Consider the following 12,719-nt stretch of genomic DNA (forward strand, 5'->3'; position numbering starts at 1 on the left):
TGCTACTCCAAGTGTGATAGAAGACAGACTGGACAGTTAACCACTGTGAAAAATGTCCATCAGTTACGCGATTTTAGGCACCCAGTACATCATCTGGTCTACTCCACAGTAGTTTCACCATCACTCTATCTCAGTAGGTGTATATTGGGGATACAGAGTGATGGGTGGATGTCTGGTAAGTGGGAATTAATCGTAACTAAGAGCAGTGCACAAAAAATGAGTGTGAAAGAAAAATTATAAATATAAAATTGGATGGTGCATGCAATTATTACTTTATTCTGGAGTCAAGCACCTCCAAATTTAAAAACAATAGTGCAAAAAAGTCAGGTGGTTCAAACAAATACCTTCTGACTGGGCTATCTGGTCGACATGTTTCTGCGGCACCTGGTCAGTAATTAGACCATCCGCTTCATCAGGACCCATAAACTTAATTGCTACTGCTAAACAAGTGATAGTGATAAACAGGACATTAGTGAGCGAAAAAAGTGTCACCTGTACACTTCCAAGATCCTCCTGTGAGTGTCCATTTTATGGCAAAGCCAGCGAATCCACATGTAATGAAAACACAAACAAGCACAGCACTTCTGTTAGTTCATGCTATGTACACGTTATTAAACAAATTATTCAAATACTGCATCTGGGTCAAGTGACCCTAGTGTGTATAACTTAGTCAGCGTGATCAAAGTCTCACCTTAATTTGCAAGGGGAATGGCCTCACCTCACCTGGCAAACAGCTCAGGAAAATGAAGCACCGCTCTATAGTGCAGAAAAATATATACAGAAGTCAGTGTAAAATGACAGTGTCAGGCAGGTACAGAGTCACCACCTACAGGATGCAGTACAGCACCCAATAGGGGTCAATTGTCTTATCACAGTGTGTGAAGATGGCATATTGTTCGACATTGTGTTGTTAAGTAAATAGCGTCATTCTTTGTAGAACGCCGAGTCACACCCCATTAAGATGCAACCCAACGCCTTAAGCATTAAAAGGACGCCCTTTGGTGCAGATAAATGCTGTCACAAATTGCTGCCACACGTTTCTTATCTGGCAATCGGAAATGACATTGCCGAGGGCCCCGGGGGTCTCAATACATGGATGGGCAACAATCCGATGTTATATAATTATTTGTCATGGGTCGCGCCGTGTCAACAGACGCGGTCTTATCAATCCCACAAGTTGCGTCTATCTCGCCTAGCAACGCGAGTAAAGAGTAAAGTAAAGCCCCACTGCATGTTTGAATGGGCTATACAATTAAGACGCGGAGATGCCAAACAAGCTATTAACCCCAGAGCGGTCGCGCTGTGTCTGAAAGCGCCGTCTTATCATAGCCGCAAAAAGGGTCTATCAGGCATTCAGTTGTCACTCAAGAGTTAATGCATTAGCTGAAGCCCCTCCTGCCGCCTCACCTCTCCGTCGGTTCTTCAATCAGCCGTCCGTGCTGTTTGGGGAGGTGCTGCGGGGGGCGCCGTGCACTTCCTTATGGTTTCTGAGCCAGCGCGATAGGACGCGCGCGCGGCTCCAAGAACTACAGAAAACAACGAGGCTCTCGGGAAATGTGGTCCTGCTTGCGCTAGGCAGGTCAGGACTACAAAAACCATGGGAAATGTAGTATCACACGCTTAAGCGTGATCGCGTTTGTTTACAATTTACTACCATTAATCAAGAGGCTATACAAATACAACGCGGTGGCACCAAAGGTTCCAAGATGCCCCACGGTAATTGGCTTTCTAGTCTCAGGGTGTCGAATTATCAAACACACTCGGCTCATACTCAGGGCAGCTGTGAACCGGTGTGGTGAAAAAAAAAAAATAACAAATAATAATAATTATTGGTTAATGGTACAGAACTCCCCACCTTATCAGCATGTTTACACAGCATATTTATAAGCCAAACATCTATCCGGCTGACTTGCCTGAATAGGTGTATTGGGGATGAATGGTCCAAACCTCATAAGTTCGGACTAACCTCAGGATAGTGACCGGTGGCCAAACGCACTGGCCTCTCAAGTGTACATGCAGACATTGAATGATGAGATCAAAAGATGAACCTACAGTGTCATCCACGGGATATCTTCGTTCAACCCGTCCTTATCACTGTTAAGCTTATACACCCATTTCTGCTCGATTTTAAATAGGTATCTTGAGATGTCCGTTATGTGAGTTGGAATGTTTGGTTGTTCTAGCACAGTCCACTCAAACTCCGTTGGTCCGTGCCCAACAAGAATGAAATGATTCGTCATTCTTGTAGCTTGTTTCTTACACCTTATTGTGCTCTTGTGTTCCGAGATTCTTACTCTGATCTTTCTGGTGGTCATCCCGACGTACCTTAGTGCGCATGGGCAGGTGATGAGGTAGATCAGGTTTTTGCTGTTGCAATTGGTGAACCTCTTTTGTTCCCATGGACGATTCGTCCCTATGTCTACAGTGGTGGTCTTTTTGGTCTGTGGACACGCTGCGCAGTTCCCGCACGGATGGTGCCCAGTCACGGGTGGCATGTTCCATATCGTCCCCACCTGGAGGACCTCCTTAGGAGGAGGTCTGGTATGGACCAGCTTGTCTCTCAAACTGGCAGCTCTCTTAAACGCAAAGAGTGGTTGTGGTAGGGAGTCTTCACCGGTATTTAGAATTTTCCAGTGTTTCCGGACTATCCGCTGAATGGCATTGGATCTCGTGCTGAACGTGTTCACGAAAGTGAGCCTGTCGTTCTTGGTCTTAGGAACGGGTGGTTCCAATAGTGCATCCCGGTTATTATTCGCTGCTCTCTTCATTGAGCGCCTAATCAATTTCTTAGGGTAACTCCGTAGGGCAAGCTTGGATGCCAGGTCTTCAGAGTGCTTGATCGAGTCTTCTTTGGTGGTACAGTTGCGCTGCACTCGCAAAAACTGACCGTACGGGAGGTTGTCGCGGAGCGATTTGGGATGGCAGCTGGTGTATTGTAGCAAAGAATTCCGAGCCATTGGCTTTCTGTATAACTCAGATTTCAATCCCTCCGGTGTGGCTGTAATTAGCAGGTCTAGGAAGGCCAAAGAATGTTGGCTGCTCTCCAAAGTGAACCGTAGGTATGTGTTCTGCTCATTGAGCCAACTGTGGAACTCGTTGAGAGAGCGTTCATCACCACGCCAAATCACCAGTATATCATCGATATACCTCTTCCATGAGCATATCGAACCTAGAAAGGGGTTCCGATTGGTTAACACACAGTCCTGTTCAAACTTGTGCATGTACAAATTCGCCAGGGACGGGGCAAAAACGCTGCCCATACTTGTCCCAGACGTCTGTAAGTAGAACTGGCCCTCAAATTCAAAAAAGTTTTCCTTCATGGCTATTGTAGCCAGGTCCATCACTAATGGGATGGGTGTTATTGACTCCCACGATAGTTCGCCCAGCAGAGATTCAATGGCCTCCAATGTTTCATTCTGGGGGATGGAGGTATACAGTGACTCCACGTCGAAAGATACCAGATGATCTGTCAGGATATTGAAATCCAGCTCAGGTAGCAATCTAAGTAGGTCCTTGGTGTCCTGTAGGTAAGTTGGCATCAATTTCACCATAGGCCTTAGAAAGAAATCTACAAATGTAGACAAAGGTTCTAATAATGACCCAATCCCCGAAATGATGGGTCTGCCCGGTGGTGGCCTCCTGGCCTTATGGATCTTAGGTAGGACATAGAAATACGGAGTGACAGGATGTTGAGTGGTCAGAAAGGCTGCTTCTTTGGTCGTAATCCATCCTTCTGCCAATGCCTCCTCCACAATATGCCCAATGGTTGTTTGCAGTCTAGGCGTGGGGTCAGTCGTTAGAAGCTCGTAGGAGCGTGTGTCTCCCAGCTGGAGTAAACACTCCTCTCTGTAGGTGGATGTATCCAAGAGGACCGTCGCACCTCCCTTGTCCGCTGACTTGATAGTGATGGAGCGATCATTAGCCAGCTCTTTGAGGGCTTCTTGTTCCGGTTTTGAAATGTTCATGAAGGGATTATGAGATTGTTTGAACAATTCTTGTATGTCGTGTTGTACAGCTTCTTCGAAGGTAAGTACCTTGGCGGGAACCATGGCTGTGTGGGGACTGAAACTGGACGGTTTCTTAAGTCCTGTATTCTCCAGGAGGGTATCCACTGGTTCAGCTTTGGAGAAAAAGAAATGTAATCTTACTTTTCGAAAGAATTTTGACATCTCGATCTGTGTCGAAAAGGGGTCGCCTGTGTTCGTGCTTACAAAGCCTAGGCCTCGGTTCAGTACCTTTTCTTCCATAGGTGTCAAATTGCGTGAACTAAGATTCACTACAAGGCTGGACCCGTGCTCTGGCCTGCTTGGTCCTGAGGGATCTGTTTGCCGCTCCGGAGTCCCATCGCCTGTGGGGGGACGTTCCATTGTACTTGTCCTTGTCCTTGTGCTGTCCGGCGTCGTCCACGTGACCTCCCTCGGCCAAACCCTAAAAAAGGCATGTTGGCGCCACCCAGGCGCCAACATGCCTTTTTTAGGGTTTGGCCGAGGGAGGTCACGTGGACGACGCCGGACAGCACAAGGACAAGGACAAGTACAATGGAACGTCCCCCCACAGGCGATGGGACTCCGGAGCGGCAAACAGATCCCTCAGGACCAAGCAGGCCAGAGCACGGGTCCAGCCTTGTAGTGAATCTTAGTTCACGCAATTTGACACCTATGGAAGAAAAGGTACTGAACCGAGGCCTAGGCTTTGTAAGCACGAACACAGGCGACCCCTTTTCGACACAGATCGAGATGTCAAAATTCTTTCGAAAAGTAAGATTACATTTCTTTTTCTCCAAAGCTGAACCAGTGGATACCCTCCTGGAGAATACAGGACTTAAGAAACCGTCCAGTTTCAGTCCCCACACAGCCATGGTTCCCGCCAAGGTACTTACCTTCGAAGAAGCTGTACAACACGACATACAAGAATTGTTCAAACAATCTCATAATCCCTTCATGAACATTTCAAAACCGGAACAAGAAGCCCTCAAAGAGCTGGCTAATGATCGCTCCATCACTATCAAGTCAGCGGACAAGGGAGGTGCGACGGTCCTCTTGGATACATCCACCTACAGAGAGGAGTGTTTACTCCAGCTGGGAGACACACGCTCCTACGAGCTTCTAACAACTGACCCCACGCCTACACTGCAAACAACCATTGGGCATATTGTGGAGGAGGCATTGGCAGAAGGATGGATTACGACCAAAGAAGCAGCCTTTCTGACCACTCAACATCCTGTCACTCCGTATTTCTATGTCCTACCTAAGATCCATAAGGCCAGGAGGCCACCACCGGGCAGACCCATCATTTCGGGGATTGGGTCATTATTAGAACCTTTGTCTACATTTGTAGATTTCTTTCTAAGGCCTATGGTGAAATTGATGCCAACTTACCTACAGGACACCAAGGACCTACTTAGATTGCTACCTGAGCTGGATTTCAATATCCTGACAGATCATCTGGTATCTTTCGACGTGGAGTCACTGTATACCTCCATCCCCCAGAATGAAACATTGGAGGCCATTGAATCTCTGCTGGGCGAACTATCGTGGGAGTCAATAACACCCATCCCATTAGTGATGGACCTGGCTACAATAGCCATGAAGGAAAACTTTTTTGAATTTGAGGGCCAGTTCTACTTACAGACGTCTGGGACAAGTATGGGCAGCGTTTTTGCCCCGTCCCTGGCGAATTTGTACATGCACAAGTTTGAACAGGACTGTGTGTTAACCAATCGGAACCCCTTTCTAGGTTCGATATGCTCATGGAAGAGGTATATCGATGATATACTGGTGATTTGGCGTGGTGATGAACGCTCTCTCAACGAGTTCCACAGTTGGCTCAATGAGCAGAACACATACCTACGGTTCACTTTGGAGAGCAGCCAACATTCTTTGGCCTTCCTAGACCTGCTAATTACAGCCACACCGGAGGGATTGAAATCTGAGTTATACAGAAAGCCAATGGCTCGGAATTCTTTGCTACAATACACCAGCTGCCATCCCAAATCGCTCCGCGACAACCTCCCGTACGGTCAGTTTTTGCGAGTGCAGCGCAACTGTACCACCAAAGAAGACTCGATCAAGCACTCTGAAGACCTGGCATCCAAGCTTGCCCTACGGAGTTACCCTAAGAAATTGATTAGGCGCTCAATGAAGAGAGCAGCGAATAATAACCGGGATGCACTATTGGAACCACCCGTTCCTAAGACCAAGAACGACAGGCTCACTTTCGTGAACACGTTCAGCACGAGATCCAATGCCATTCAGCGGATAGTCCGGAAACACTGGAAAATTCTAAATACCGGTGAAGACTCCCTACCACAACCACTCTTTGCGTTTAAGAGAGCTGCCAGTTTGAGAGACAAGCTGGTCCATACCAGACCTCCTCCTAAGGAGGTCCTCCAGGTGGGGACGATATGGAACATGCCACCCGTGACTGGGCACCATCCGTGCGGGAACTGCGCAGCGTGTCCACAGACCAAAAAGACCACCACTGTAGACATAGGGACGAATCGTCCATGGGAACAAAAGAGGTTCACCAATTGCAACAGCAAAACCTGATCTACCTCATCACCTGCCCATGCGCACTAAGGTACGTCGGGATGACCACCAGAAAGATCAGAGTAAGAATCTCGGAACACAAGAGCACAATAAGGTGTAAGAAACAAGCTACAAGAATGACGAATCATTTCATTCTTGTTGGGCACGGACCAACGGAGTTTGAGTGGACTGTGCTAGAACAACCAAACATTCCAACTCACATAACGGACATCTCAAGATACCTATTTAAAATCGAGCAGAAATGGGTGTATAAGCTTAACAGTGATAAGGACGGGTTGAACGAAGATATCCCGTGGATGACACTGTAGGTTCATCTTTTGATCTCATCATTCAATGTCTGCATGTACACTTGAGAGGCCAGTGCGTTTGGCCACCGGTCACTATCCTGAGGTTAGTCCGAACTTATGAGGTTTGGACCATTCATCCCCAATACACCTATTCAGGCAAGTCAGCCGGATAGATGTTTGGCTTATAAATATGCTGTGTAAACATGCTGATAAGGTGGGGAGTTCTGTACCATTAACCAATAATTATTATTATTTATTTTTTTTTTTTTTCACCACACCGGTTCACAGCTGCCCTGAGTATGAGCCGAGTGTGTTTGATAATTCGACACCCTGAGACTAGAAAGCCAATTACCGTGGGGCATCTTGGAACCTTTGGTGCCACCGCGTTGTATTTGTATAGCCTCTTGATTAATGGTAGTAAATTGTAAACAAACGCGATCACGCTTAAGCGTGTGATACTACATTTCCCATGGTTTTTGTAGTCCTGACCTGCCTAGCGCAAGCAGGACCACATTTCCCGAGAGCCTCGTTGTTTTCTGTAGTTCTTGGAGCCGCGCGCGCGTCCTATCGCGCTGGCTCAGAAACCATAAGGAAGTGCACGGCGCCCCCCGCAGCACCTCCCCAAACAGCACGGACGGCTGATTGAAGAACCGACGGAGAGGTGAGGCGGCAGGAGGGGCTTCAGCTAATGCATTAACTCTTGAGTGACAACTGAATGCCTGATAGACCCTTTTTGCGGCTATGATAAGACGGCGCTTTCAGACACAGCGCGACCGCTCTGGGGTTAATAGCTTGTTTGGCATCTCCGCGTCTTAATTGTATAGCCCATTCAAACATGCAGTGGGGCTTTACTTTACTCTTTACTCGCGTTGCTAGGCGAGATAGACGCAACTTGTGGGATTGATAAGACCGCGTCTGTTGACACGGCGCGACCCATGACAAATAATTATATAACATCGGATTGTTGCCCATCCATGTATTGAGACCCCCGGGGCCCTCGGCAATGTCATTTCCGATTGCCAGATAAGAAACGTGTGGCAGCAATTTGTGACAGCATTTATCTGCACCAAAGGGCGTCCTTTTAATGCTTAAGGCGTTGGGTTGCATCTTAATGGGGTGTGACTCGGCGTTCTACAAAGAATGACGCTATTTACTTAACAACACAATGTCGAACAATATGCCATCTTCACACACTGTGATAAGACAATTGACCCCTATTGGGTGCTGTACTGCATCCTGTAGGTGGTGACTCTGTACCTGCCTGACACTGTCATTTTACACTGACTTCTGTATATATTTTTCTGCACTATAGAGCGGTGCTTCATTTTCCTGAGCTGTTTGCCAGGTGAGGTGAGGCCATTCCCCTTGCAAATTAAGGTGAGACTTTGATCACGCTGACTAAGTTATACACACTAGGGTCACTTGACCCAGATGCAGTATTTGAATAATTTGTTTAATAACGTGTACATAGCATGAACTAACAGAAGTGCTGTGCTTGTTTGTGTTTTCATTACATGTGGATTCGCTGGCTTTGCCATAAAATGGACACTCACAGGAGGATCTTGGAAGTGTACAGGTGACACTTTTTTCGCTCACTAATGTCCTGTTTATCACTATCACTTGTTTAGCAGTAGCAATTAAGTTTATGGGTCCTGATGAAGCGGATGGTCTAATTACTGACCAGGTGCCGCAGAAACATGTCGACCAGATAGCCCAGTCAGAAGGTATTTGTTTGAACCACCTGACTTTTTTGCACTATTGTTTTTAAATTTGGAGGTGCTTGACTCCAGAATAAAGTAATAATTGCATGCACCATCCAATTTTATATTTATAATTTTTCTTTCACACTCATTTTTTGTGCACTGCTCTTAGTTACGATTAATTCCCACTTACCAGACATCCACCCATCACTCTGTATCCCCAATATACACCTACTGAGATAGAGTGATGGTGAAACTACTGTGGAGTAGACCAGATGATGTACTGGGTGCCTAAAATCGCGTAACTGATGGACATTTTTCACAGTGGTTAACTGTCCAGTCTGTCTTCTATCACACTTGGAGTAGCAGACACATAGCCAGCACTATTTAGCATGTCTTGAATTCACTTTCTAGACCCACAGTTATTTTTTGTTCTTTAATACTTGTGCGGGGAGTATAACTGTGCTCTGGTCTTTAAATATTTCCCTTGAACCCTAGAAACACTGTTTGTTGTTTACACTTCTGGTATATGCACCACCGGTTCCTCAGCAAAGTGTTATCATCTCTTTGTTGTATATTGTTCGCCATAATTATGTTAACCCTCATCCGCCTAATTTTGCTTGTCAAAGCAAGCATAGATTGACCACCTAACTCTGGTGTTTCTTTAACCCACATGGTGCTTTACTGTTTCAACTTTCACAGCGCTTCACGAATTTTTCTTGCAAGCGTAAAAGTCATCTATTGGTCCAACCTCTGAACAATATAGGTTTTAATCTCACTCCTTCTCTTTAGAGCAATCATCGCTTGGGTCCACATTGAGGCCACCTCAGCCAGGACACTGTCCAGCCTCTCTAGGGTGAGTAAGACCGCCCTTCAACTCACTCTGTAGCTCTTGAACGTGTTAGAAACCTCAGTACTTAAAACATGCCTTTTTGAATTTTAATAGGCTGTCACCATTCCCCCCCGATCCCCCGCTATGTCCTGAGGAAGACCCTGCGATGCTTCCAAATGGGGCACACTACAGGCCGAAACTTCGACGATTACTCAAGGCCCAGACTGACCGAGACTCTACACATAGCAAAGAACATTATCAGTGAAAAGATTCCTTGGTGTTATATAATTATCTGGCCTAAACCTCACATGTATATAAAACCTGAACCACTTTGTATATATTGTACACTTCTTGAGCACTGAGCACCTATGTCACATGATCACTTTTATATGTAAATATTTACTTTATTTTAACAGCCTCCCACTACTGTAATTTTGATTATCTATGAATTAATTAATTCTGATAAACAAACCAGTACAAAGTATCCCGATTTTTGTTTCAATTCTTTATTAAATAAGTGTTCTATTTTTCAGGAGTTTAAGATAAAGGTTGCTATCCAATTTAAATTAGGGCATTCAGTGCACCACTAAGTAACCTACCTTCTACCTGACAGAATCATTTCTTGCTTATTTACATATAACCAGGTTCATTGGGACACAGGGTTACCCCATTATTGTTTAACCACCAAAAATATTGAAATGCTAATTTTGGGAACAGAATATCAAGGGACAAACTATCAAAAGGTAAGTGCATATAGGGAAGCGTAGATTTAGTATTCCTAACTCCACATCTACGTACCTGGAAGATACAGGTACTGCGTAAGTGCATATATGTGGAGGTATGCATAGAAAATCTAGATTTCCCTGTTGATATTTTATGTTCAATATTGAGTCCTAAATATTCAGTCCTATTGATATTGTTGATTCAATATTTAGGAGGCATGCCAAGGGACAGTGTGTGGGGGCCATTATTTTTCTAATTTTCTAAAAATGAACTTCCATTTTGGTAGTTTGTTTCTGAAAACCAAAAAAAAGTCAATAGTTTAGCATAGGGCCATCAAAAATGACGACAGCTACAGCCAAAATGTTTGTACAAGGAACTACAGGGACAGAGGTTTGTTTCAATTATCAGAGATGAGTGCAGGCCAGCTGTCATCTCTAAATTTGACAGAGTACCCTCCCAATGACGGAAGTAAGATTGTCCGCCAAACTGATAGGCAATACTCTGTCCATCAAACTCACAATCAGGCTCTTTCTATCAAAGCAGGTTGCAGATCTACTATCCAAAAGGGCCATAGAGCACTACATTACACATGTGGTTACACATTTCAGGGGTTTTAATTAGTCATTTCAAGATGGATACCATTTTACACCTCTTGGATCTGCTTCTTCCCAGGGTTTGGATGATGAGGTTGGATCTCAAGGATGACTATCTTTCATTTCTGATTTTTCATGACCACAGATGGTTTCTTCAGCTGCATTGGTGGCCAGATGTTCAGTTTCACTTCATTCTAATTTGGTCTTTTCTTCACTGCTTGATATTTCACAGAGCTTCTCAGGCCATTTGTGTCAAAGGCTACAGGATGTAAGTTTATTGAAGTTGATAACACTTAGTTACAGGTTAAAGGTAAAGTATAAATAGCCCCACCAGGAGCAGCATCCTCACTTCTCATCCCACGCTCTACAAATTACATTCTTTACAACCAGGCACTTAATAACATTCCATTACATCACACACACACTGGCTGAGCAGCAGGGAACTAGGAAACTGGAGAGGATGTGTTGCAACAACTCAGGTTACAACAAAAGCCTTTGAATGTTAGTCTACTTAGACAACATGAATTTTATGGTGCCAGATCATGTGTTCCTGATATAGCAGGTACAGGTTTTGTCACAGTAGTGGATTCCAAAACATATATATATTATTTTTTTTTGGTAGAGTTTTATATAGCGCGAACTAGACCCGAACCGAATCAGGTATCAGAGCACTTTACATAGCACAAGTTACGTTTTTACATGAGGACACACACTTTCATATTTAGGCACGGGGAGATTAAGTGATTTGCCCAGAATCACAGGAGGTTTTGGTGTCGTTGCTGAGACTCGAACTCAGATCCCCAGGTCCGAGGTCGAGCGCCTTAGCCGTTAGGCTAACTCCTCTCCCCAATAAGCCTTACTACTACCAGAGGTAAAACTCAACTTGATCAGGAGGGAGTAGAGTCATGTTCAGACCCTGTTGGTTATATCTCATCACCACTTGGTCAGGATGGTTGGTCTGTCAGCCTCCTCCTTGACTACAGGATTTCCATCAAGGTAGAATAGCTTCTAATCATTTACTATTCGCCAATGGATTGGCATTCAAGTTGTCTGAGAGACTGCAGTGAATAGACCCAATTGTGGAAATGTACCTTTTTAAGGGTATACTGGTGCAGGGACACCCTTTTGTCAACGGGTTCAAAAACCAACAATATAGAGATCAGCACTGGAGTTAGAATAAATAACAAGTTTATTAATGACTAATGAGTGGGACCACATCCACACAGCACTCTCAAGTGCTGCATGAGGTAGTACACTGGCTGCACAAACCAGTGTTCATTTCATACAGGTTTTGTGCAGTGTAAGCATGTGAACAGAAATAGGAAGAACACGTTTTAGAAACAGTTATCAGCAAACAAGGGAAGATGAATAACTACATGGTCAGCAAAGTGGGAGGGGGAGCAGAAATGCTTATGGCAGCAGTAAATGATTGACAGTTAACAGGGGTACTGGCAACTTCAAACCCTCAGCATGTACATTGCTTTTAGCTGAGTCAGGAAGTTAACTAAAATAGATAACACAAGCACAGTAAAAAGACGAGCAGCAGAGGACGGGAGAATTATGAAGGAAACAAAATTGACACCACAGCCAAAATGGCTGCAGCTTATGCTAAGTAAAATATTACACGTTTTCCACACAATGACGTCTTGAGAATTAGATTTCTTCTGGGGACTATTCTCTATAGACCTTTTTTGCCATCAGACTGATTAAAGCTAGATCTTTTTTTCAATTGGAGGCAACATCCAGAAGCATTAGCTTCAGCCATTTTTTGCAGGAATGGTCCACTGGTCACATTTACACATTTACACATTTTGCCATGATATCAATGTGTTTGGCACATACTTGGAAGCTGTATGTGAGGGAGGTTTGGATTGCCCCACTATGGATGTCTCAGCCATGGATTTGTCCATTGACCTTTCACTACTTCTTCCAACATTTCCCCAATTGCAGTTGAATCCTTGGGAGATAGATCAGGACATAGTTATGGCAAGGAGTCCCCAATTGATGGCATGGAACCTAGCAGTGAACCATGGTCT

This window comes from Lissotriton helveticus, chromosome 4_1 (genome assembly GCF_964261635.1).
Source record: "Lissotriton helveticus chromosome 4_1, aLisHel1.1, whole genome shotgun sequence".
Taxonomy (NCBI): Eukaryota; Metazoa; Chordata; class Amphibia; order Caudata; family Salamandridae; genus Lissotriton; species Lissotriton helveticus.